At 42.7% G+C, this 25,832-nt stretch overlaps 1 pseudogene across 1 annotated transcript; it reads left to right on the forward strand.

The window, feature by feature from the left end:
• The first annotated feature begins 1,211 nt into the window (after positions 1 to 1,211).
• LOC309825118 (RAD52 motif-containing protein 1-like) lies at positions 1,212 to 10,020 on the forward strand (annotated as a pseudogene). Its single transcript has 7 exons — positions 1,212 to 1,307; positions 1,688 to 1,867; positions 4,987 to 5,109; positions 5,483 to 5,650; positions 6,609 to 6,706; positions 8,358 to 8,443; positions 9,919 to 10,020. The product of its transcript is annotated as an RAD52 motif-containing protein 1-like (transcript).
• The last annotated feature ends 15,812 nt before the right edge of the window (positions 10,021 to 25,832 follow it).

Here is a 25,832-nt window from a genome sequence, read left to right on the forward strand (position 1 = left end):
CCTTCTTCCTGTGTACTCTCAACCCAAAGTGAGGGTTTCGGGTTGGAAGGAGATATTTCTGAATTAAACAACAGATCAATGTCACCCAATTCTAATCTCTATTCCCTTTTTCCTAGGCATACCATACGTACTGCCATCCTCATCCTTCTGTTGGGCACCTCTCTCCTCTATATTTATTTACAACAGTCAAGAGCAGCAATTGTCCAACCGGCCCCTATTCAGTTCTCCAGTCCATATGCCCCAAGAACTTCTTTTTGCACTGGTCTGTGGTGGCCTTGGCCTACCTCTTCTGCCTACTCAAGTAACTCTTTTACCACGAATTTAATTACCTGTGTTTCCATTTATAGGATCTTACCTAGCCGTATGGCGTGCTGCCTCTGCCAATTTAAAAATATTATTGAGGTTGTCTGTAAGACAGTCAAGCTGTGTTGTGACAGTGAATGCCTGTCAGACGTCAGATGTTGCGGGGAGTCTCAACTGCGGGAAAATAAATTTTTAATTTAATATTTTAATTTTTAATCAATGATGATAAATTTTAAAATTCATGATGTAATTGCATTATTTTAATTCATACATTCAGAGTTCCAGCTCCCTAAGTTTCTAAGACCTACCCCCTTGCTAAAAATCAGATTCTTGGTTACATTATTAAGCTAATAATAGCTCAGTTACATTGTTAGCTTAATAATGTAACTGATCCGCATACATAAAGGAACAAGAGAAAGGAATGGATGGGGGAAGGGAATTAACATTACTGGCCTCATATCCTATGCTGTGCCCTCTGCAAATGAGAACTTATTGATATAGTGCCTCACAGTTTGTAAACTGATTTTATATACATTAGGTCTCAAGTACCCTTTGTCTTATAGGACAAGTGTAAATATATTTTTGTTTATTTTGTTTGTTTCCGCAATTTTATAAAGAGTACAAGTGATGCTGTTTTATGTCCTATTTGGAGCCTGAGAGTTTCTGGTTCCATAACCAGAGGCTGCTACCTAGCCCTCCTAATGGAATGGAGAGCTAGTTTATTCTTAGGCTGTCCAGGTCTGAACTTGCTCCGAATCTCAAGCTTTTCTATCCACAAAACACTCAGGGGCTTTCAACTATTTTTCTATATATTAGATTTATTGGCACTAACTTTTTAAAAAGCGCAGGCTCGCGTTTCCTGGAGCAGTCCGCTTGCGCCCTGAGGTGCCACACGCGGTGACTGTAGGATGCTGCACTTGGTACCTTTTGCGGTTCCAATTGCGGGTGACAAAACCTTGCTGGTGTGGGAGCTGAGCTGTGGACCCACGGCCGAGGCCTTGCAAGTGAGACGAGCCGGAGCGGAGGGAGGGGTGGAGGAAGCCGCCCTGCGTCCCAGTAACTGGGCTCCCCGGGGTACTGCTTCAGCACCTCATTTGCCTGTGGTCTCCGCTGAGAGGATTCTTAGTTCTAGAGCCGACCTGAGCAGTCAGCTCGCCCCCATAGATTTTTGAGAGTTAGTCCCCAACAAAAGGCATTGCCTCCTAATGCTTCTCGAAGCTTAGGATTTCAGAGGGAAACTTGTTCATGCAATGAGAAGTGTTTGGAGTTGCAGCCTCACCACAGTTACCTGTGGCAAAGGGCTGGGGGAGTATAAGGGAATGGGCGGTTTGGTTTCCTGGGCCTGAAATTTCCTGCACTTACTTAGCGTGGGACCACCCTACAACATTCTCTGTTCACAGTCTTCTCCCAGTTTGGCCTTCTGTATTCGGTCCGAGTCTTCCCAAACGCAGCAGTGGCCAGTCCTGGGTTCTATGCCATCATCAAGTTTTATTCAGCAAGGGATGCCCACAGAGCCCAAAAGGCATGCGACCAGAAGCAGCTTTTTCACACATCTCCAGTGAAGGTGGGTCCAAATGTGGAATTCTTCGCTCTACTGGGATGAAGTGCTGAATTTAAAACTAATAGACCATCGGGAATTCCCTGGCGGTCCAGTGGTTAGGACTCTGCACTTCCACTGCTGAGGGCCTGGATTCAATCCCAGGTCTGGGAACTAAGATCCCGGGGCGGGGGGCGAGGGTGGAAAGGCCACCGTTTGTGTAGCACTGTGGTGTACAGAATACACTCAGATGCACTGCTCCACTGATCTCCCAGTTCCACAGTTGTTTCTTTTTTCTTAGATGAAGAAACTCGAACTCAGGATGGTTAAGTGACTTACTTAAGGTTCATGACAGTAAATGTGGAAACTAGAGGCCAAACCCAAACTTAACTGATGTTAAACCCAATGTCATTTTATGCTGCCCCTTAATTTAAGAAATCTTCACAAGAGTTTTCCTTATATTTACTTTTATGTGGATTTTAAATGTGTGAGATTGACAATTTTTTAAAATTAATTAATTATTTATTTATTTCTGGCTGCGTTGGGTCTTGTTGCTGCGCGCCGGCTTTCTCTATTTGCGGCGAGCGGGGGTTGCTCTTCGTTGCCATGCGTGGGCTTCTTATCGCGACGGCTTCTCTTCTTGCAGACCACGGGTTCTAGGCAAGCGGATTTCAGTAGTTGTGGCTCACAGGCTCTAAAGCACAGGCTCAGTTGTGGCACACGGGCTTAGTTGCTTTGCGGCATGTGGGATTTTCCTGGACCAGGGATCGAACCCGTATCCCCTGCACTGACAGGCGGACTCTTAACCACTGTGCCACCAGGGAAGTCCTGAGCTTGACAAACTTTTGTCAGATGTAACATAAGGGAGGCTTCATCATCATCATCATTCTCAAACTGCCTATTAAGAACTCCCTTCAGATTCCAGAAAATGGTTAAATATTCTTTAATGCATTGTAGAAACCTTATTCCATATGAACATGCCATCCAATTTTACTTTCCCAGAATTAACATTTCATTATGTTAAAGACCTTTCGAATTCCTCTGAATAAGTGAGTGAGGCTTAGGTTTCCCAGACCTTTCCCTTTATAATTGTGTGTCTTCTCTGATTGGCTTCTTGCTCTGGCTACTTCCTACTGACCTTGCTGCCTCTTCTCACCCATATTTCTTTACTCACTGATTTCACCTTTATTGAATCTGAGAACTCTCCTCCGATGGGACTCCATGTACACTGCCTCCCACTTCTGTACCTTGTTTAACACCCTCTTCAATCCTGGCTGTACTCCCTGGGATTGAAATGATTTTGTGTCAGACATTCTTTAATTTGCGGACCCTGCGACCATTTCACATAACCACTCAGATATTACAGATGGTCCTGGAAAGATTGTGAAACAGTTACTTGGTATCAGTTGTGAGTAATGAGTTCTTTTCTTATATTGGACATTAAGACCATTCCATAAGCGTAGGTTGTGAGATTTTCACAGCATAAAGCCCGTCACTGATAGAGTAATGAAGAAAATGTTCTCTAAGTCACTATAGAGTTGAGAGGAAAGGGCATTTGTATTAGATTTCCTTATTTAATTCAGAGCCTTAGTTTACTACCCACACCCCTGAAATTGTTTCCTACTTTACTTACGCGTTCTTTTTCAATTTTATTTATTTATTTGTTTGCACCGGGTTCTCAGTTGCAGCAGATGGGCTCCTTAGTTGCGGTTCAAGGGCTCCCCAGTTGTGGCATCTGGGCTCCCCAGTTGCAGCAGGCAAGCTCCTTTAGTTGTGGCTCGCAGGCTCCTGAAATGTGGCGTGAGAACTCTTAGTTGCAGCATGCATGTGAGACCTAGTTCCCTGACCAGGGATCAAACCCGGGCCCCCTGCATTGGGACCACGGAGTCTTAATCACTGCACCCGCACTGAAGTTCCAATTATGTGTTATTTTATTCATTGGCAGGTATACATACTTATCTATTTTCCCCTGTGTTTTTTATAAATACAGAAAAGAGAATAACATTTTAAAATAAAATGAAGGAAAGGGCTAATGCATCTGAGTTTCTCTCAGTAGCACGAAGGGAAATGTTTTCCAGCAAGAGCTGTGGCAAGGTTATCCCAGATGTCAACTGTCTCTACTACCCAGGGGCTCAGAGCCCTTCTGAAGACTTCTAATTGTCCAGGACAGCTCCATTATGACTCACCGTACAGGGCCTAGCCTCCCATGTGACACTCAACATTTAAAAATTAATCTTCATTTCTCCTTCCCAGCAGGCAGCTTCAGTTGGAGAAAGTAATTTCATTTTCTTATGTACTCATTCATTCACTCAGTCAACAGACCATCACTCTTTTATATGCCAAGATCTATGCTTGTTTCTTGTTAACAAGGGAAGAATAATATATGGTTCCTTCAAGCACTTAAGGAGCTCATAAACTAGTGACAGAGGAAGATGCACAAACAAATCAATGAAGAATTAACAATGCTTTGACTTTATTTGTGTTATTTGAATTTTTATGACTATATTAATATACTACATCCTGTTCAAAATGGAAATAGACATTTAAGAAAGAACTAGTGATGTAAAAAATCCACAGTAATATGTAAGTTCTTTAGAGAGTTAAGACTGGAAATATTTGCACTCTCAAAGAAGCTTGTTAATGCAGATGAACCTCTAATTCTTTTGGTTGCTTTATTTACATTTAGAGAGGTATACATATGCCCTCTTCTAACAGGGGTTAGTAACTTGGGGAGGGGGTGCTACAGATTAAGGTCCTAATTCAGTGGCAGGTCCTTCTTACCTCCTCTTCCGGTCATATTCTCAAGCAGGAGCTACAGGATGAGACGACTAAAACAGTTCACTTCCTTTGCTTACCCCCAGCCCCATAATAGGCTTCTGCTGGGTTTCCTTGGTTGCTTTCATCATCACTTTCACCACCAGAGGTCAGGGAACCTTCTGGTTAATCAGGGGCCCTGGAAATGATGCAGAAAAGTACTGACTTAAAAATAATAACATGTATTTAGGGCTCACTGTGAACTCATTGCTTAAAATGTCCTACTTAATCTTCACAACCACTCTATGAAATTGGTATTGGTAAATCTCAGGTGTATCCAAAATAAATCTCTATGTAGGGTAGTGATATTTTTAGGTCTTTTATGTCTTTAGGTTCATCTCGGCACCAGACATAAGGCGGTTCAACATAATACCCTTGCCCTAAACAGCTCCAGATGCCAAGAATTGGCAAATTACTACTTTGGTTTCCATGAGTGGTCAAAAAGGATCATCAAGGTAAACTCTGTAGATTTTCTTCGACTAACCAGACTCTTTCAACATTGAACTCCTAGACTTTAGAGAGAAGAATAGAACAGGGCTTTGGGGAGGAGATGTGAGAGGCTTCCACATGGAAGTATCTAAGCATTGGCCTGCCACCTAGAATTAGTGATAATCTCAATGACTTGGATGGTGGTGTCCATAATTTTCTCCAGTATTTTTATGGCATATAATAAAAAATAGTTGTCTATATCTATTCATTTATCTGCAAGTCTCAGTTGATTTTGAAGGGATAGCATACCTAAACTATTACCTGGGATTGCTGGAGTTTAGTTTTTATTTCTAACAACAGTATATGTTAAAGTCTAGCCTTAATTCAAAGTCCTAACAGCTTCAGGATCTTTCTAACATTGAAGAAAGGGAAAATACAGATACTGTGACACCACTTCAGAAGCAAAGCCTGAAGTTCTTCTGTGCTTTAGAGGTGGTGTTGACCTCCCACGAGTGCAGGACTCCCAGAGTTGACATGGTTGAGGAAACTTTGATAAGTTGGAGGAAGGTCTGTTTTCCAGTATGTGTGTGTGTGGGGAGATGAGGGAGTGGAATTTCTCTTTTTTCCTTTCTTTCTGAAACTCAACTTTTCAGATACATCATCACCTTTTCTAAGCAACTAAAGCCCTGGGCAGAATTTGTCTGCTTGACAATATGGGTTTTTGTCTTAGGCAATACCTGACAGCACCTTAAACTTTAGAATGTTAGAACTGGCTGCCTGCCAAGAAGCTTAGGAGGAGGGAAAATTAGTGGTTTTGTGTTTTTTTTCGGTTAATAATTTGTTTTGTACTAAAATAGTCCTTCAGATACACATGTCTTCTAGCCTACAGTTATCCCAACAAAATCATTGTCTGAAGATTGAAATAAACTCATGTGTAAATGTTCAGTCCTTTGCCTCCTATAGAAGGGCCTGAGCATAAAGAGTAAATGTAGATCCCTAGAAAGGGGATTCCGATTGATACTGAGTTTATTCCTAGAATCCATGGCACTTGGGCTTAGGGTTTTAAGTCAGAGGCCAGGCTGTTAGAGAATGGGGTGTAGGAGCCTCCACCATTCACCTGAGTGGGTGGTGGTTGAGGAGAGGCCAGATCATCTGCACTACCACCAAATCTATCTCACTGTATGAATCCAGCCCTTTACGCACACGAGAGCAGGGTCTGTAGCAGTGTAGCCTCAGCTTGTGTATTTGAAATCTGTGAGTAATATGAGATTTGTGCCACTTTTTTGGTTTGCATTTGCCATGGAGTATTTTAGGAACTTCCAGAATAGATCTGAGCAGTAAAAATGTGCCATGCCAGGGTATACCTGCAACAGAGACATTCACCCGTACCCCAGTGTTGTTCCTGCCCTTAATCACTAAGGTAGTGTTCTAAGAATCACAGATGCATTTTTAGTTTTAAACATATAACCTAGAAATCAGTTATTCATATAGGCATTTAAAATTTTTCTCTTTTGGTTGGATTTAGAGTCATTATCATTCCTTATGGGAAGGAAGGTAACCCAGAAGCTTGCTATTCAGAAAGCTATGACAGATGCATCCAGAAACTGCTGATTGTGGTTTTAGGTAAGACCTTTTTGATTGTCGTTGAAGAGCTTCAGTTTCAGTGAGGAAATAAACTTATTTGAAAAGTTAATTGGATGAAAATAATGGTTATCTAAAACATTACATATTCTTTCAATCACCAGATGCTTTCACAGCAGGAGTCTTACATTTGTTCTTTGTGTCATTTATGAGAAAAACGACAGCAAATATTATTGTTCCCAGTGTTTAGATGTAGAATCACTTGCCTCAGTTCATACAGAAAGTGTTTGATCCACTTCTTCCTCAATTGCTTGCTTATCATACAGAATAGTGTAGTGATTATAAGCCTTGGACACCTGTGTTTAAGTCCTAACTTTGTCTCTTAGATTTTGTTGTTGTGGCTCTTGCAATTTTAGGTTTTTCCAGCCAGAGACATTGGAAGGTATTTAATATCTCTAAGCTGCAATTTCTTTATCTGCATATAGGGTTAGTAATTCAGCTTACCACCAAATGGGGGATATTGTAAGAGTAAATGAGATGATGAATGTAAAAAGCTTAGAACTATGCCTGAAATATAGTAAGCAGACAAAATATATTGACTATTATTATTAATGTTGTTTTCTTGTTGAAGAGTTTATTAAATTATGTTTTTGGAATCAGTTTAATTTCAGTTTTCATTTCTGATATATTGGGTGAATATGATTCTTATATAATAATCGGCTACATTTTTGTGAGCCTTGAAACTGGTCATGCTATTGAATAGCATTGATTGTGTGCCCTATCGAGTTATACAGCAGTGAGAATGTCACAGGCTGGCCCAAAGGAAACTTTATGATTAGTAGATTCCCGGAACAGAATTGCTCCCCTGCTTCACAGCCCTGCAGGCTTAGAGACTGAGAAATCCTAGCTAAGTTGTCAGAGACCTTATTTGCTTGTAAGAGTTGACCCTGGATTGGTCTTGGCCTTCTAGCCTGGGCAGTCCTTCCAGTGAAGTTTGACTTCCCTGGTCATCAGGCAGAATCTCCATCAGCTGTCAACTCTGGGTAACAACCTTTAAGAACCAAACTAAACGCCTGGGTTGTTTGTGCCTAATATGCCAAGGTACTCCTTATATGTACCCAAAACTCCTTAGACCAAAAAGCCTAGTGGCTCTAGCTTGCCTTGAGGAAAGCTGTATTGTCCAAACGGTACATGGGCCAGTCTCTGCCAGTACAGGGTTCAAATGCTCTCTCCCTCTGTCTGTGTCTGCAAAGCTTTGTTCATTGTATTTGGTAGAATTTTGGTCCCAAGGAGTAGGCATTTGCCTTGCTTCTAATGTGAAGTATCTATTATAGTCCGGTTGTATTTATCCCAGGTTTGAACTCTCTTTGACCCCCACCTAATGCCTTCCTATATAATTGTATTGTGATTGAATATTTTTGTTTCCACAGCTTTTAATTTCTATGTCATTATTCCTTAGTTCTTATTTCTAAGATCATAAAGTTTTTGAACCAAAGTTGTTACATCTTATATATTTTTTCACAAATAATTATGATAAAAACTGAAGTGTCAGATGAGGGAACTTCTAGGAAAATGCTCTTATTTTCTGCTTTTAGAAGTCAAAAGAATATCTAATTATTCGGTGCTACCATTGTATACAGGAAGTTTTAGAACAAGAAAACTTCTGGATTGATCCTTGTTAACTTGATTTCAGAAAGTGGTAAAACAGGTGTGGCATCTAGACCCTGTGAAGAGGTCACAGATGGTAGAACCGAAGAGGAACTACAGGGTTTAATTCAAGTGTGTGGAGATAAAAGCTCAAGGGGTACACAGCCAGTGGAGCCATAATTCAAAACACCCAGCAGGATTTGGAAGACTTCAGCGTATCTATTCAGTTCTATCTTCCTTAGGAAAAGGTGAAACTCTGAAACTGCTTTTGAGGCAGGGAATTTCTAGGACTTTTCCAAGTCCCGAGCCTTGTCTCTGGCACCTTATTTGAAGTTTGGAGAGCAGGATTGAGGGTCATCAGTGTACGTCTACAGTAGTGGACACAGGAGAAGACACAGGCCTTTTAGAAATCCCCTCAAATAGAATTGCAGGGATTTGGGAACAAAGTAAGTATGGTCTTAAGTGTGATTATGCTACACTGTGATTATGTTACACTACATAGAAACTATTCATGCCTTTCAAGTAAGGTATATTACCCAGATCTCAGCATCTCATATATATCTTGTGTTAAATAATTTGCCAAAGAACCTTTCTGTAAACCAGTTATATGGATGCCTCGAATTAGGGATTAAGTTGTCAACATAATTTCGGAAAGAAAACATTAATGTACTGCATATAGGATTTTTATTTAAAAGGAGCAAAAAATGTGTTTCATGTAATTGAGAGCTTAATTTAGGGCTAGATTTCTGATTATTTAACTTACCCCAATGTTGCAAAGCTTGTTTTGAAGGGACGAAAGTAGAGAAAGAAAAGGTGGTTTTGTTCTGAAAAATGAAAAAAATTTTAAAGATTTTCCTGTACAAAATAATTATTTTAATTTTAATTCAATTTAAATCAGTCAAGGAAACTTGAAACGTATCCATGTTTGGGGTTTCAGAAGTCTAGCTTCTTGTGAAATGTGAGAGGAAAGGGTTCCGTATTGATACTAAAGATTTTGGCAACCTGATTATAACAACAGATCCACTCCTAAATAAGGCCAATCTTGGAATCAGTTCCGTTTAGAAACCATTGTGTGCTAGGCACTGGAAATAGGATGAAGCTCCTTCTCTTGGAGTTTAGGTGTTAAAGGTGTACCAGACAATTAAAAAGGACTAAAATTAAATAGATTATGAAAAGGACTGTGAAGCAAGTAAACTGGGTGCTAGTTCCAGTATTTCAAGAAAATTACTTAACATGCTGACTTTAACATTCTAAGTGTCTCCTCCATGTGTGCACACAGGGTAGACCTGTGGAAAGTGACACTGTAGTTTTTCTAGATTAATGGCTCTGTTGAGACAAGGTGGGATGGGGGAAGATTTCCCATGCTAATGTAAAGGGTCATTCACGTGGTTTTAGACTCTCTTTCCCAGAATGAATTGCTCATCTGCCCCAAACCCCTCCTACAGAAGTTCTGGAGTCATCCCTGATTCAGTGGTGACCCGCTAATAATAGAGTGGTGAATGCATAATGAGATGTGAATACTGAGAGTTTGCAGGAAATGGCAACATTTTAGCATAATTGTAAGGTGTGTTCCCCTCCCACCACCCTAACTGGTGCTCATTTTGCAGGTCAGCTACTTTTCTTGTCAGCCGTGTGGCCAAAGGGAGGAAGAATGTCTCTCAGACTTCAGCTTTGAGGAGGAAGAGTTCAGATTGCCAGAACTGGACTAGCACTTTTGAATTTCCCAGAATGCCAGGTCCTGTGGTTCCTCAGGAAGCTCTGCATCTTTCCCAACCCCCGTCCACCACTGGGCTGCTGGAGACACCCATTAGAATGGCTCAAATGTGAACAATGACAAGAACAAATTCTGTAGGGGTGGTGGAATAACTTTTTCACAACATAGGCCTGGTCCTGTTGGTATTAGGACTCTTTAATTTAGGCGTCCTGCGATAGCAGCTCTTTTTAGGCCTAAGAAGGGACAGCTCAGGGTTGTACAACAATTTCAGATGAAACTAACTAATATTCAATGACTATCTCTAACTACTCGGTTGTTGACTTCTATTAGTCATTATTCTCCTGGTTTTAGCTCTGATGTGGGGATTACAGAGGCGTCAACATTTAAATCTTCATAATATGTGTATTTGTAGCTTCAGTATCATTACTGACCCATAGTTCTTTATGGTTTGGGAAGAGTTATTGATTTCATGTATCATGTAAAGGATTCACAATGATGAATGATGATGTTGTTATGATATAAATTAGTATGTTTAGGATTGTTCTTCCATAATCGATGATGTTGCGTCTTGAGAGCCTAGATGAAATTGATATGCCTTCGTGATATACAAGATTTTAGCCTATGATTTAACTTTGACAAAGCTACATCACTTTTTACTTTTATCTCATTTATTGAGAAAGAGATAACTGTTATTGTGTTGGCTTGAAACTGGTTGAAAAGAACTTGAGTCCTTCCTTATTTTACATTTACATAGGTAGGATCTTGAAACATAGGATATGATGTAGGGCATTGGTGTAACCATTCTAGGTTAGGAGTAGCAGTTTCCACTGCTAATACTTCTTGTTTAGACGCAAAAGCTTTTCAAAGTATGAAGATTATTAGCATTACCGCTGCTACTGAGATGAATGTGCCTAAAGACAAAATACTTCACGTTGTGTGTGCCTCAGGGTACTCAGACTAATGTAGTGACATCCCTGAGAGGCCAAGAAAGTGCTGCAGGAAGTCATATTTACTACTATAAATATACTTGTGAAGTGAATTTTTGCTCATGCTGAGTTAACTGTATAACCTGAGAATAGTGGGAATCAGTGTAGGAAGCCTCCTCTAATAGTGAAGCCTGCTCCCATGGACATTAGGTCATGGAAGTGTGCTACTACATAGTATGTATCCTGGAGGACAATGTCTGGGGATGAATTGGCTAAGATGATTCCTGTCAAACCACTTACTGTAAAAAGAAAAACTGAAGCCTAAAACTCATAATATAGTGGGAGGTCATATAGTATTACCTCCGTGAACAGTTGCTAAGCAGGGACTTCCCTGGTGACGCAGTGGTTAAGAATTCGCCTGCAAATGCAGGGGACACGGGTTTGAGCCCACGTCTGGGAAGATTCCACATGCCGCGGAGCAAAAAGCCCATACGATGCAACTACTGAGCCTGCCCTCTAGAGCCCGCAACCACAACTACTGAAGCCCGCGAGCCTAGAGGCCGTGCTCTGCAACAAGAGAAGCCACTGCAATGAAAAGACCATGCACCGCATCGAAGAGTCGCTATCGCTCAACGCAAGCAGAGAAAGCCCACGTGCAGCAACCAAGACCCAACGCAGCCAAAAAAAAGAAAAGAAAAAAAAGAAAAATTAAAGAAAGAGTTGCTAATCAGCTAGATACTTTTACTCCTGTAAGGATAGAAATAATTACGGTAGCTGATGCAAAATATGCTCCTGAGTGGACAGCTATCCCTATGGTAAACATATGATGGGCCCACAAGAGAAATCCTAAAAAGCCAGTGGACATGACTCACTATTCCCAAATAGCTGAAAGGCACTTTTTGTCCTAAATAGTATGTAATGATATGTGAATTTATAACAAACCCTGGTAGGCCATGAATACAGACTTCAGGGTGACCAAAGAATCAAAATAGGTGTTGGTATAGGATTCGGTCTCCTCCTGCAGGGTCAAAGAAAGTAGTGTTGACATTTCTATCTCTTAACAGTATGGCAATTCTGGCTGCTCGGACTGACATTGGTAATTATATTAAGATGGCTATAGTTGGGGAAGATTAAACTAATAGTGGTGTTTGGTATTGCGATATGACTGCTGGTTTTGTATGAAAGACTATAGTAATAAAAGTAATAATACCAAGAATTGAAGAGACACCTGCTAAATGTAAGGAGAAAATGGTTAGGTTGACAGAGGCTCCTGCGTGGGCCAGATTGTAAGCTAGAGCTGAATACACAGTTCCACTGGTACCAGAACCAGCTTCTACAATTGGTGATATGAGTAGAAGTAAGAATGATGGGGGAAATAGTCAAAAGTTTATATGATTTATTCGGGGAAATGCTACCTCAGGTGTCTGAGTTGTTAGTGGCCCAAGTCCATTTTCAAACCCTGCAATCGTAATGGGTATAACTATAAAGAAAATTATTACAAGTGCAGGGACTGTTATGACTACCTTGCAGATTTGGACATCTCCAAGTAGTGCTCCAGGTTAGCATAGCTCAGCCTGCATTAATATACTTAAGGTGCTGCCTGCTACTCCAGGTCAAGCACCAAATAGTAAATATAAAATACCGATGTCTTTGTGATTGTTGAAAATAATCAGCAGTGTATGAACAGAGGTAAAAAGACTGAGTTGCATTCGACTGTAAATGTAAAGACAGATTGAGCCCTCTTTCTCGCAAAGCCTGTGGTGAATCAACAAATTGAATTGTAACTTTAGAGAAGCAGCTTCAATTCTGCCGGTGATTTTCCTGCCTTTTTTTTCTTTCTCAGATGAAGCAGAAGTAGACTGAAGCCAGTTGACTAGAGGATTTGCCTGTTAACTAAAGTTTCCTGGGGTTAAAACTCATCAGTCTCGTAAAGATTTGGCTTAATTACAATGTTTGCTTTACATTCAATTGATGTAGGATAAAGTCTTGCAATCCTTAGTTTTAGAAATTAAGTAAATTTTACTTGTTTAGGGTTTTGAAAGCTCTTGGTCTGAACTAACCTAAATTCCTAGTGCAATACCAACAGAATGGGTGTTAGTGTAATAATCGTGTGGGTATTATGATTCGTAATGATAGGAAGGTTATTTCTTTGTATGTTCAAATTGTTTTGTTTTTGTGTTGTTTCATGAAGAGAATATAGTTAGTGATGTGGAGTATGTTAGCTGCAAGTAAATATATATGCTGAGGACTGCTATGATGGCTATTAGTATTGGTAGAATGATGTTGTCATTTTTGTTATCTCTTGGATAATTATTCATTTGGGTAAAAACCCTGACAGTGATGGGTGATGTCCTAATGATACTATAATGGTGTCATGAAGAACCTGGGAGTAAGACAGGAATAAAGGCACAGACCTACTAGAGAATGGACTTGAGGATATGGGGAGGGGGAAGGGTAAGCTGTGACAAAGCGAGAGAGTGGCATGGACATATATACACTACCAAACGTAAGGTAGATAGCTAGTGGGAAGCAGCCGCATAGCACAGGGAGATAAGCTCAGTGATTTGTGACCACCTAGAGGGGTGGGTAGGGAGGGTGGGAGGGAGGGAGACACAAGAGGGGAGAGATATGGGAACATATGTATATGTATAACTGATTCACTTTGTTAAAAAGCAGTAACTAACACACCATTGTAAAGCAATTATACTCCAATAAAGATGTAAAAAACAAACAAACAAAAAAAAAGAAAAGGATTTTGATGGGAGGTGTTTTATCTCATGTGTGTGATAATGATACTCTTGTAGTACAAGATCTGGGCATAAATAAGAAGAGAGTGTTGTTATGATATAAATTAGTATGTTTAGGATTGTTATAATTGGAATATACTTTATAATAGCTGTTATTCATCCTATATGGGCAATTGATGAGGAGGGTGTAGTTTTTTCCAGGTGAGTATGGCTAAGTCTGTCTCAGCCTCCAGCTACGATTTATAATATCACTATGATTAATATTATATTTAGCTTGATGGATGGTGACATGTGATATAAAACTGATAGGGGTGTATTTTTATCAGGCTGATAGCATCAGGCCTGTTGTTCATGGGATGCCTTGTGTGACTTCAGACACTCAGAAGTGAAATGGGGAAAGTCCTACTTTTGTGACAAGGGAGATTGTCATGAGGGTGGCTGCTGCTGGATTAAAGATTTTTGTTATTCATTGTGTTCTTTAACCAGAGTATATTAGATTAATGATAATAGCCATTATAAGTAGTATTGATGCGGTGGAATTTTTTAGGAAATATTTGTTGGATGGTTCTGTAGCTTATGGGTTCGTGTTTTTTATTAGAACGGGGCTACCATTAACCAGTGTGAGCTTGTTATAGAATTATATTTCCTGAGAAAATGGTCAGTAGAACGATAGTAAAAACAATGAGAGTTTATTAGTACAGGAAGGATATACGACAACATTTTGGGGGTATGGGCCTGAAGCTTACTTAGAGAACCTTACTATATAGCATGTGGTGTAAAGTGGTAGCATGGAGAATGTAAAATTCTTAGGAAGAATTCAATTCCAGAAATAAGAGCATTGAAACCTCTATGATTTACTCTATCAAAGTAACTCTTTTGTCAGACATATTTCTTAAGTTTGTGGTGGGTTGCCTGGTATGATGACAGGTTGTGAAAACTCTCATATACATAGGGCTAATGTTAGTACTAAAAAACTTTTTATAAGAAATGTATATGTTAATCATATCAAACTTCTGGGTAGGATGCTCAAATTCATAGAAAGGAGGTTGTTAGATGTGTTTTAATGATGACTTGGGCTGTATATAATTCTGGCACCTAGGGATTGTCGAATGCTCCTAAAAATAGATTGCTGTGGAAATGTTTATTATAAGGAAATTGACATATTCTCTAGGAAGGACCGGGTGAGTGGGCCTGCTACATTATCTACATTGAAGACATATACAGGTTTTGATTCTACTTCTGTTAAATCAAGTGGGGCTTCATTGGATTTCTGCTACTGCAGAGATAATCAAATTCTGGGTAGGGGTCAGGAGAAAATTAGTCATAGATGTTCTCGTGTAATAATTACTGTTCAAAGTGTAAATGATCCATTTATCAGTAAGACTGAGAATGGAATAACTGCTACATTACTTCATATGAGATTGTGTGCTACTGTCCCTAGAGCTCCAGTGAGCGAGTATTTTGAATGTGAAGCCCATCCAGATCTGAGGATGGAATAAATGGCTAGCTGTGATATGGCTAATATAAATAGTATGCCTACATTTATGTTAATTAGTGGATAAGATATGGGCAGAGGAATTCATGTTGTGAGAGCCAGGGTTAAGGCTAGCATTGGGGCAATAATATATAAATTGATGATGTTGATGGACATAGTGGTCCTTTAATAAGTAATTTGAAAGCCTCAGCAATGGGCTGTAATAATCCATGGGGGCTGATGATTTTTGGCCCTTTCTGGATTGGTATATAGCCTAGGATTTTCCACTTAGTTAATATGAGGAATGCTCTGGTCAATTAAATTGTGTAATTTGTGAAAGAATGTTGATTATAAACATATTCTTAGGAAGAGGACTTGAACCCATGCAGATAAAGATTTCAGTTTTACATAATTACCGGGCTCTGCCATGGTAACAAGCCCTGTTCTACAGTAAGGTATGTATAAATTAATTGAATGTAGATTATATCATCATTTAGTTTGAAGACATTTTGTAAAGTAAGCCATATTGCTCTTGTCCTTTCATACTGGAAGAAATCTGCAATAGACAGAAAGCAACCAGGATGACTCCAGTCTGAACTCAGATCACGTGAGACTTTAATAGTTGAACAGACAATTAATAGCAGTTATACCATTGAAATGTCCTGATCCAGCATCAAGGTCATAAACCATATTGCCGATATGAACTCCAGAATACAATTAGACTGTTATCCCTAGTAAAACTTGTTCCGTTGATCAGTGTTTTAGAAGAATAGATGATAAAGCATTTTGACTAGCTGGACTAAATTTTAATCACTCAGAGGTGGTTTTATTCTCCAAAAAATAAATGGCGCACGGGCTCAAGGCACACCGGCTTCAGTAGTTGTGGCACGCAGGCTCAGTAGTTGTGGCCCACTGGCTTAGTTGCTCCGTGGCACTTGGGATCTTCCCAGACCGGGGATCGAAACCGTGCCTGCTGCATTGGAGGCGGATTCTTAAGCACTGCATCACCAGGGAAGTCCCAGAATCGCAGTCTCCCTTTTAATATACCTTAAGCCCAAAGAATCCATGGAAAATTGCTACAGAAAATAAGACAATAAAATATTGTAAGGACTATAACAGAAGCATATAGTACACAGTTCATATAGACACATCCCAAGCAGTTAGTTACAACGTATATTAAAAGGGAGGCTGCAATTTTATTATTTTTATTATTTTTTAACATCTCTATTAGAGTATAATTGCTTTACAATGATGTGTTATTTTCTGCTTTATAACAAAGTGAATCAGTTATACATGTGCATATGTTCCCATATTTCTTGCATCTCCCTCCCTCCCACCCTCCCTATCCCACCCTCTAGGTTGGTCACAAAGCACCGAGCTGCTCTCCCTGTGCTATGCGGTTGAGGGAGGCTGCAATTTTAAAAGGATAAGATAAATTATACCCACAAACTCCGAATATTTCCTGAAACGTTGCAATCTGAAACCCTGTTGTAGGAAGCAGAAGATTCCAGGAGACATTCTACAAATGAAGGACTCTAAACACTGTGGTTGGATAAGGAATTCTGGAAGGAAGGTATCCTCACCCAAGGAGAGCAGGTTCCTATACTTGTCTAACATCACATCCCTGTACAATTCCCACTGATCTTGGTCTAGGCACTCCCAGCCCTCTTGAGAGAAATCTATGGGCACATCCTGGAATGTCAGCAGTCCCTGAAATTAAAGGTACACATGACATGTGGCCACGGGAAGAGTTCATAATGTGACCCAAGAAGAAAACAGCAAGTTAAAAGAACTGGTTTTAATTTAGAAGAGTGTCTTCAATTATCTCACACACACACACGCGCACACACACACACACACACACATATATTTACAAAGTAACTTTCTCTACCTTATTTCTAACTACAAGAAAAGAGTGTGGCATGTGATCCACAAAACCAGTATAGAGACTATACTGTTAGACCTGCGCGGTCTCCTAGGAGTTTCGACTCGCCCAGGAAACAACAAGAGTCGGAAGTCGATGCAAAACGCAAGAGGTTTATTGAAAGCCGGTGCACCGGGGTTCCTTGGTCCTCACGCAGGAGGTCGAAGAAGGAACCCTTTTGGGCGCGAATATGTCAGTTTTATAGGTTCCCACTTCCCCGTATGTAAATTATAGATTTGGTTGTGTTCTCCTGCTGATTGGTCCCGGCTTAGGCTCGGACCAGAGAGGGAACTTGTCCCCAGCTGCCTGATTGGTCTTTGACAGACACCTTTTTTACATTTTGTTATCTCCCTCCTTCTCCCCAGCTTCCTGATTGGTCTTTGACAGACACCTTTTTTACATTTTGTTATCTCCCTCCTTCTCGGAAGGGGGCCGGACATCCTGGAAATTCACCCATTGTCTAAGAAGCCCCTATTGTCTGGAGAGTTCTTAATCATTAGCTGGAACAATGTCCCTCGAGTCCCACATTCCCCCCTTTTTCTTGTGACTATTGATTCCAATCATGGAATCTCAACCTTCTGTTCGTAAACTTTGGTACTGTTGTCTTAACATTAGAACTTGTACTGTACTGATACGTTCTCTAATAAATGCTATCAGGCGATTTAGAACACATGGTCCAAAAGTTAAAATCAACAATAAAACAATAAGAGGTCCCAACAGAGTAGAGATTAAGGTGGTAAACCAGGGGGACTTATCAAACCATGATTGAAACCATCCTGAACATTTACTCCGGTGTCCGGTATCCTCATTATGAGAATAATTAGCCGTTACAGTAATAAAATCCCAAGTTGAGGTGGGTTTCCAATTAGTATCCCCGGTAGTTTCACATCCCCAGCTTTTGCAATAAAAGTTTTCAGTTCCACCACATTTATAATTCAGAGATCAAGGGCGGTGGAACCCGGGGCATACGTAGAAAGTGAGGATACCAAGCATCATTCTTTTGCCTGCATTTTTGCAACCCGGCCCAAACCAATCAGTTTCCGAAACTTTGGAAGGGGCAGTGTTCATATCATGAGAATCTTCTGTATCCCAATAAGGTGCTCCTATAGCCAATTTACAAACAGCAGGAAAAAGATCTGGCCACCAGGTCCAGGGGGGTGCAGTATGACTAATGGACCAGGTTACATCTCCAGTCTGAGAAATTACCTGCCAAGTTAAACGTTGGGGGAGGTGAGGGCTAAAATCACTTACAGTCAGTAAAGGCAGTAAAACCAAAATTATAAGTCTTAGGTTCGTAGAAGCTTGAGTTTGAGCGGGTTGTCGGTTCTTTGGGCCCGCCATCCTGATGATGCCGTCGCTGGTGCAGCCTTCACATGTGAAGCATGGATCCAGGCAGCGATGCCGTCCACTTTTATGGCCATTGGGGTGGTGAGGAGGACGGTGTATGGTCCTTTCCATCGAGGTTCCAACGTCTGGGTTCGATGCCGACGGACGTATACGGAGTCTCTGACTTGGAAAGGATGAGTTTCTCCCGGTGTTCCCGGTTGGTAGGCCTTGGCGAGTTGGGACCATATTTCTTTCTGGACCAATTGGAGTCCCAGTAGCCTAGCATATAAGTCAGTGTTATTTTGACAATCAGGTTTTATTTCTTTTCCTAAAGTGAGGAGGGGAGGCGGGGCACCATATAATATTTCAAAAGGAGTAAGATGGTATCGGGAAGGTGTATTTCTAACCCGGAATAGGGCCAAAGGAAGGAGCACCGTCCAATCGGTACCGCCAGTCTCCAAGGACAATTTAGTTAGGGTCTCTTTTAGAGTCCTATTCATTCTTTCTACCTGACCTAAACTTTGGGGTCTATAGGCACAATGTAATTTCCAATCAGTCCCCAAATATCTGGCCACATCCTGACTTACCTGGGCGACGAAGGCTGGACCATTATCAGACCCTATTACCTTTGATGCTCCAAATCGAGGAAAAATTTCTTCTAAAATCTTCTTGGCTACTACAGCAGCTGTTTCTTTCTTTGTTGGGAAAGCCTCTATCCATCCTGAAAAAGTGTCTACAAAAACTAAAAGGTATTTATTACCGTACCTTCCAGGACGCACTTCGGTAAAGTCCACTTCCCAGTAAGTTCCTGGGCGGTCCCCCCTGAGTCTCTTTCCAGTTTCAAGTTTCCCTTTGTGAGCATTTACCTGTTGACATGGGACGCATTCCTGCACAATTTGTTCAGCTAATTTTGTCATTCCAGGGGTTTCGTACCCGGCTTTTTGTAACAAGGCTACCATCTTTTTAGTCCCCAAATGTGTCCATCTGTACATCTTCCTCCAGGAAACTGCTCCCATCCGTGAGCCAGGTGAAATCAGCATCAGGGAGGGGCAGGTCCATCAGATCTGGCCTACTGCCGTGTGCTGCGGCTAGTACTTCCTGACAATCATGTATGATGGTGGAGCCTTCCAAGTCAGGATCAGGTAGCAAGGTGGCTGGATTGAGTCCTGTGGCTGGAGCAAACTTGATGCGATCTGAGTTTAGCAACAGGGTTTAGTAGTGGGTCATCCTGGCATTAGTTAGCCACCTATCCGGTGGTTGACGGACTGCATTTTCCAGGGCATGAGGAGCTGTTATCGTTAGATTTTGTCCTAAAGTTAGTTTGTCAGCATCTTTGACTAGAACGGCCACTGCAGCGATTATCTTTAAACAGGTGGGCCATCCTGATGCCACAGGGTCCAATTTTTTTGACAAATAAGCAACTGGGCGATTCCAGGGACCCAATTTCTGAGTCAATACTCCTTTTGCAATGCCCTTATTTTCGGCCACATATAAATGAAAAGGTTTGGTTACATCTGGCAGTCCTAGGGCTGGAGCTGAAAGTAAAGCTCGTTTGATTTGGTCAAAAGCCCGTTGTTCCTTATCGCCTCAAACGAAAAGAGTGCTGTTTTTGGTTAGGGGGTACAATGGGGCTGCCAGCTCAGCAAACCCTGGAATCCATAGTCTACAGAATCCGGCCGTCCCCAAAAATTCTCTAACCTGCCTGGCGTTTTTGGGAGCCGGAATTTGGGCCACCGTATCCTTTCTGCTCTCCGTGAGCCATCTTTGCCCCCCTTTTAATAGATACCCCAGGTAACTGACCTGTTGTTGGCATATTTGTGCTTTCTTGGCTGAGGCTCTATATCCCAGGGTTCCAAGTTCCGTTAACAGTTTTTCAGTACCCTTGATACAATCTTCTTGGGTCTCAGCAGCTAATAAAATATCATCAACGTATTGGAGTAATGTTACCTGGGGATTTGATTCTCTATATAATGCCAAATCCTGATGGAGGGCTTCATCAAAGATGGTCGGGGAGTTCTTAAATCCCTGAGGTAGCCGTGTCCATGTCAGCTGACCAGACATTCCCGATGTTGGATCTTTCCATTCGAAGGCAAAGTAGGGTTGGCTCAGGGGAGAGTCTTAAACAGAAAAAAGCATCTTTAAGGTCCAAAACAGTATACCACGTATGTTGAGGTGGAAGAGTGCTCAGGAGGTTGTAAGGGTTTGGAACTGTGGGGTGGAGGTCTGCCACCCGTTTGTTTACCTCTCGTAGATCCTGCACCGGCCGATAATCATTTGTTCCTGGTTTCTTTACCGGCAGGAGAGGGGTGTTCCATGCTGATTGACATCTTATTAAGATGCCCAAGTCTAGTAGCCTCTGTATATGGGGACGGATACCGTCTTTGGCTTCTCTACTCATGGGGTATTGACGGACCGTTATTGGGGTGGCAGTTGCCTTGAGTTCCACTAGCACCGGGGACCGATTTTTGGCCATCCCCATTCCGGCAGTTTCTGCCCAGGCTTGAGGGAACCGAGTTACCCAATCAGTAACATTAACTCGTGAGGATGAAGGCTGCTCGTATAATTTATATTCATCTTCTAATTTCATAGTCAATATTTGAAGTAACCTTCCCTTATTATCAGTTATGGTGGGACCTTCTGGCTGAAAGTGGATTTGAACCCCTACTTTGGAGAGTAAATCTCTTCCCAGCAAAGGATAGGGGCATTCCGGAATAATCAAAAATGAATGGGTTACTCGTCCAATCCCAAGATCTACTGTCCTTCGTGTGGTCCATGAATATTGTTTATTCCCAGTGGCTCCTTGTACCCATGACCTTTTAGCTGAGATAGGACCTTTTGAGTGGAGAAGGACGGAGTGCTGGGCTCCGGTATCTACCAAAAATTGAACAGGTTCCCCCTCCACTTTAAGAGTTACCCGGGGCTCGGGGAGAGGGTTCGAGCCCTGACTTTCCTAGTCTTCTTCTTTCAATGTTAAGATTTTGTTTCTGGTTGGCCTTCCTCCATTCTTTTTCTTAGGGCATTCTCTCGCCCAATGTCCTTTTTCTTTACAGTAGGCACATTGGTCCTTGTCTAATGGCCGCCTTCTGTCTGCCATTCGCCCTTCCTGCCTATTTCTATCCCCTATATTTCTTCCTCCAACCACAGTGGCCAGTATCTTACTTAAATTCCTCTCCTGTCTCTTATCCCATCTTATTTCATGGGCTTGCTGCTCTTTCTGCTTTCTTTCTTCCTTCTCTTCCTCTGTTTCTCTTTTGTTATATACTTTATCTGCCTCTTTTACTAACTCCTGAAGCGAAAATCCCTGCAAGCCATCTAGCGTCTGTAATTTCTTCTTAATATCAGGGGCCACTTGATCTATGAAAGCCATTGCTATAGTAGCCCTGTCCCTCCGAAGTTGGATCATAAGGGGTAAAGCGTCTAAAGGCTTCCATTAAACGTTCCAGGAACACAGTTGGCGATTCCTGGGGCCCCTGAGTTACTTCCCTTACCTTAGCCAAATTAGTGGGCCGTCTGGCCGCTCCATGGAGACCCGCCACCAGAGCCTGGCGATACATTTTCAGGCGCTCCCTACCTTCCGGGGCATTGAAATCCCAGTTTGGCCTGACGAGTGGGAAACCAGCATCAATCTCGTTAGGCAGCTGGGTAGGTTGCCCATTGGCGCCTAATACATTTTTTCTGGCTTCTAAAAGAACCCGTTGCCTCTCCTCAGTCGTTAGGAGAGTCTGGAGCAGCTGCTGACAATCATCCCATGTGGGCTGGTGGGAGAAAACAAGAGATTCTATTAAAGCGGTAAGGGCCTGTGGATTTTCGGAAAAAGTTGGGTTATGCATTTTCCAATTATAAAGATCTGCAGAGGAAAAGGGCCAATATTGGAGAGGTCTATTCCCTTGGCCATCGGGGGGGCCATATTCTCTAAGAGGTAGGGCAGTGGAGTCCGGGGAGATAGCCCTCCGGCTCCTAGTGCCCACTGAGGGACCCCTTTCTTCTTCCATCATGGATGGTTCCCTTGGTGCCGAGGGCAGTGGAGCTGGGGGTCCTCTAGGTGGTAGGGGATTCGGGGCCGGAGGATAAGGGGGTGGGGAATCCAAAAGAAGCAAATCGGACTGCAGGTCAGGATAAATTGCCTTCGGTAGATCCGGGGCGTCGGGTAGCTTCTCCGTGTTGGGGTTTTTCTTTAAGGCTAATATTTCCGACGCTGCTGATGTATGCGCGGACGTACCTGTTGAGGAAACAAAGGGCCGGACCCACGGAGGTGGGGAGAGAATTAAATCTTCCCAGACCAAGACATATGGTACTTGGTCTGGATGTCCGTGGGGATCTATATTAAATATCTTAGACTTCAGCAACTTAATCTTGTCTAATAAAAAGGATCCTTCGGGGGGCCATCCTATCTGAAATGTTGGCCATTCAGAGGCACACAAAGTCTGCCACTTTCCTTTCTTTACCTCTACCGAAAAATAATGGGCTCTGGCCCGAACTTCGGTCCAATAGCTTAGGGTAAGGGAAAGAGAAGTCGTCATAGTTTGTCCCATTGTCGTCCGTCAGAGAAGAAGAATAGACCACAATACAGAAACAGTTAAAACTCCACGAAACACATATACGTATGGGCCACCGCGAGCTCGCTTCAAAACCGAGACTTCTTCAGATGGCAGTTATCACCAAGGGAACTGCCGAAACCGAGTGAAGGGGAGACAGACTTTGCCTCTCCTTCCAGATGAACCACCAGGGCGTCCCCTAGGGCTCATGGACGCCGGCTATTAGCACGTCTGCCTAGCCAGAGGTCCGATACAGATTCCATAATAAGCCGATTCTTACGGCTTTCCTCCGATAATGGCCCACAAAGAACAAGGGACAAACAGACAATCAAGCTCGAGCTTACCTGGTACCTCCAACTCCCGATGTTCTTGTGGTCCGGGGCGAGTGGAATCCCGGACGAGCCCCCAAATGTTAGACCTGCGCGGTCTCCTAGGAGTTTCGACTCGCCCAGGAAACAACAAGAGTCGGAAGTCGATGCAAAACGCAAGAGGTTTATTGAAAGCCGGTGCACCGGGGTTCCTTGGTCCTCACGCAGGAGGTCGAAGAAGGAACCATTTTGGGCGCGAATATGTCAGTTTTATAGGTTCCCACTTCCCCGTATGTAAATTATAGATTTGGTTGTGTTCTCCTGCTGATTGGTCCCGGCTTAGGCTCGGACCAGAGAGGGAACTTGTCCCCAGCTGCCTGATTGGTCTTTGACAGACACCTTTTTTACATTTTGTTATCTCCCTCCTTCTCCCCAGCTTCCTGATTGGTCTTTGACAGACACCTTTTTTACATTTTGTTATCTCCCTCCTTCTCGGAAGGGGGCCGGACATCCTGGAAATTCACCCATTGTCTAAGAAGCCCCTATTGTCTGGAGAGTTCTTAATCATTAGCTGGAACAATGTCCCTCGAGTCCCACAATACTTATCTGGAAAAGAGATGATAAAATGATGGTTTCAACACAGGCCATATGCATTTTTGAATGTTTTATTTATATCAAATTGGATAAAATGTGTGTATTTCTCAGACAGAAAAGACATGTCGAGGTAGAAATGTACCTTTCAACTATTCATGGGTACACAGGTATACTGGGGAGATTGTAAAAGTGCAGATTGTGATTCAGTAGGTCCGGTGGGCCTGAGTTCTATTTTTTTAACAAGCTCATTTTTAACCAGTGATGCCACAGTCTCTGATCCATTAACGATAATTGTGAATAGCAGAGACATAATTAGAAATGTAAAAATTCATATTTAATTTTGAACTTAAAGTGTTTTATGGATTTTACACCTTTAATAGGAGAGTAAGCACAGCAGCAACAATCATTTGTGAATATTTTCTATAGACCATGTATCTTTCTAACTTTTTTGTGTAGGATTCCAGGAAAAAGGCCTGGGCTGCGGTCACAGTTGGGGGGCCCCCAGGCCGGGCCGGCCCCTCCAGGACCCCCGACGGGGCCCTGCGCTCCTGGCGGCTCCCTCCCCCGGCGCCCCCCTCCCTCTCGGAAGGCCTCGGGGCAGAGCGGTCCCACCCCCTGCGCCCAGAACGGAGCCCGCGTTTCCGGAGAGCTGGAACTCCCGCAGCTCGGGGTCTCCTCCTTCCGCCGTTACGGAAGTGCCCCGGATCCCGAGGGGAGGGCGGCCTCACTGAGGCTGCCGGCTCTGGAGGGGCCCCGGCGGCCGAAGCCGCGACAGTCGTGCGGACGGCGGGCCGGGTAAGTGGGCGCGGACGCTCCGCCTGGTCCGGTGCCCGGGCGGCAGCGCAAGACCAGCTTCTGAGGGGCAGGGGTTCGCTGCCACGCGCCGCAGCTGTGCAGAAAGAGCGGCCCCCAGCGTCTGGTCCCGGGGAACTGCGGTCCCTCCTCTCCCCCCTGCCCTTGGCCTAGCTCGCGGGGCGTGGGCGGCGTGGGGAGGGGTCGGCCTGAGCGTCCGGAGGGGAAACGAGGCAAGGGAGGAACAGGGTCCGGCTGCAGCGTCAGCGCCCCTCCTCCCGACTGCGGGGAAAGCGGCTGAAAACTCCTCCCGAGGCTCGCAGGCCCCTTATTCAGCCGAGTCCCTCTGCGCTCCTTCCTCCTTGAGCTAAAGTACCGGGGGGAGGGGACAGGGCAGGCGACTGGCTCAGGTAATGGGGAACATTAAAAGGTGATTGTTAACTAAGGAAAACCAGCTCTCCCAACGTGAGGAATGTAGCGCTTTTCTTTGTATATGGAGATGCCAGAGTCTGGGCTCACTGAAATCCTTCCTTTCATATGCACCTCAGCTCTCTGGGGCCTGCATTCTGTATTCGCGTATCCTGAGCTCCTCAGGGCCCGCGCCTCACGCTGGAGGGATGCAAGTGCTGATGCCTGTGACATCCATTGTTTACTGAGCTGGCAAGAAATATTCCATTTCTCACAGTCTTGAGGGGCAGACAGTGAAAAAGAGTCAGAGAATCTCACTCAGCATGTACTTTGGTTTACATATAGATAATATTTATACGTAACTGTGCTAGTAGAGGTTCTCAAGTCCAATCAACTTGTACTACTGCCCTCTAGGTATTCATTTCATCAATATCATAAGGTAAATGCCTATAGAATTGACTTAATCCATTTAAATAGGTTAATGATTTTTAAAGGAAACGTAATAGAAATATAACAACAGAACCTTTACCACTAAAGGCTGGGTCTGGAACAACCTACATAAATGTTCCTTGTTAAAATATTGAAAGATGTATTCAATAGAAATATCAACAAAAATGACAAATAATAAGGTTAGCAGAATGTTGAAATGTTCTATCTTTATCATTAAAGTGGCAGAAAATCATTTATTAGTAGGCACTGGGGGCAGAAGATGCCTGATTTTATATCTTTGTCATATTTGTACAGTTGTTTCAACAAGTAACAAAGACAAAATG

The sequence above is a fragment of the Grampus griseus genome (genome assembly GCF_964374135.1).
Source record: "Grampus griseus genome assembly, chromosome: 7".
NCBI classification, from domain to species: domain Eukaryota; kingdom Metazoa; phylum Chordata; class Mammalia; order Artiodactyla; family Delphinidae; genus Grampus; species Grampus griseus.